The 2,214-nt window shown below is 38.0% G+C and overlaps 1 protein-coding gene across 1 annotated transcript in view; it reads right to left on the reverse strand.

Annotated features, from left to right (window-relative positions):
* The window catches only part of LOC107090056 (platelet-derived growth factor subunit A-like), a 15,071-nt gene that overhangs the window by 6,453 nt on the left and 6,404 nt on the right, over nt 1–2,214 (reverse strand). The window lies entirely within an intron of this gene.

A 2,214-nucleotide genomic window follows, 5' to 3' on the forward strand; every position in this document is an offset into this window, starting at 1 on the left:
TATTATTAGGTTTCTCCAGTGCTTTTGTTTTCCATGTGGACAGCCTGGATTCTCCTGCTTTCCCTTCGGCTGTATGTGAAAGGGGATGCATTTGTGACCGTTTAACCTCTTAAAGCTGAATCTCAGCACATGTGAGTGACTTTATTTTTGATTTCCTCTGTGAGCAGACAGAACGAGTCCTTTCATCTGAGATTGGCTTTCTAAAGCATAGAAAATTCTCCTCTTCTTTGTGCTTCCCAACCTCTGGCCTCTCAAAAACACTCAAAACCTGCCTTCCAGCGTATTGTTTCATCAAATATTTCAAAAAAGTCTCCAAAACTCCACTTCTATTAGTCAGTTGGTAAAGATCAGAAACAGATTTAATTCCTATGAACCCTTAAACATTGCTTCCCATCATCTTCCTCTGAGTAGAGAATACACAAACGCTCATTCTCTATTGGGTCATCTCCCGTTTCAATGCCTTTGGCTGTTAACCTGCTCTGAAAGCTACCATTTTCATAAACAAACTTATTGGCAGAAAGTCAAGCATCGGTAGACACACTCCTAATCTCACACCCACACACACACACACATTGATTCAACTAGAATGACGGTAATTACTTTTGGCACATTTGGAGTGTTTACCTCCGGTAAAAGGGCCATATATTTATATTTCAATTTGATTTGTGTGGGTCTGTCTGCATAAAACTTGAGTTGATGCCATCAGTGGACAAGTAACAGGATCCTATTGTACCTGACAGTAGAAAAATATTTAGAGTTTAAAAATAATATGAAAGCATATTCTGTGACTATAACTGTGTGTTAATGGCAGTCTCTTTAATAGGAGGGAAGAACACAGTAATATTTATATGTAAAGAAGACAGACCTAAATCAAATTGAATAATCTTTGCTGCAGATTTAGTGCAGTCATCTTTAATGTTAACAAAAGTGGGAACAATTAAATCTTATACAGTTGCTTAGAATTATATTTTAGCCCACCATAAGTTTTTTATTTCAATTATTTGAATAGTTTTACAGATTGTATCTATTTATTTAGATATTTTCTGGGTTTTTTCTTCAGCCTTGGATGGATCCTTAGGCATAGACATGAATAAATAGATGCCTCTTTGGACGCTGGCTTCTGGGACGGGAAAACTACAAAAACAAAACCAGCAGCTATTGCAGTTTTTTTTCCTCCATATTACCTTGAAAACACCAAGAGAAACAGTTTAATCTCTTGCTCATCATATGGCTGTACCAACCGACAAGGAAGAAAGGACAGCATCTGATTTTATTGGTTCCCTAAAGACCCAGAAAGGTGAGTAAGATGGGCAGCTGCCATGAAGAGACAGAGATGGAACAAGCTAGTTACAGAATTTGCAGCAAACACTTCCTAAAGAGTCAGCTGTTTATGCTCAAATCACTTTTGTAGATTTTTTCATTTAGGCAGTAGGGAAATGGCCTCTGATGCTAGTAAAAAAACAAGCGGAGAGTTTCATTTTTAACAGGTGTATTGTAAGCCTAGAGGGCAGCCAGGCTTTACAGCCGCCTCCCCCTTTTTAGTGCAGCATGAAAATGCACAAATGGCTTTAAAGTACAAATCAAATCTGCTGGCATTACCCTTTACCCCTAAGAATGGAAAAATACATATGAGAGTATTTTCCTATAATGACTTCATTTAACAAACAGAATTTTCTAACTTTGGTTGAAAGATAAGAGTAAATTCCCACGTATCATAATGCGAATTCCCTCAGGGAAACCACCATACAAAAAAATAACATATTCTACACACTAGAGTAAACTCCATACATTTTTATACTCTGTGGGCTTCCCAACGATAAAGCTTTAAGAAATTGATCGGAAACAGTTTAATCTAAACATTTGTGTTCTTCATTAATTTATTTAATGAACCTTTCAATATCTGTTATAAACAGAGATCTACAATAGAGTATTAGTAGCACATATTATTTTTTAAAACGATGAAGGGATAAAATGACTAATTAGCCTGGGTGCCATTCTGAACTTAGTCCCGCCCACAAGGTTGGAGGTCGGGAAGTTCGGTCTGGCTCTGCTCCATAGTAGCGGGAGTATGATCGCCCACTCTCTGGCGATCCAATCAAATTGTCAGGGCGGGCTTTATACGATGATGGACAGATGATCAACAGTTACGTAATCAACCATGTGACTAAAGCTTGCTTGGGTGACAACAACAATGGCTGCCGCTGGAGAGTTGAG

This window comes from Cyprinodon variegatus, unplaced genomic scaffold, assembly GCF_000732505.1.
Source record: "Cyprinodon variegatus isolate N-32 unplaced genomic scaffold, C_variegatus-1.0 Scaffold278, whole genome shotgun sequence".
Taxonomy (NCBI): domain Eukaryota; kingdom Metazoa; phylum Chordata; class Actinopteri; order Cyprinodontiformes; family Cyprinodontidae; genus Cyprinodon; species Cyprinodon variegatus.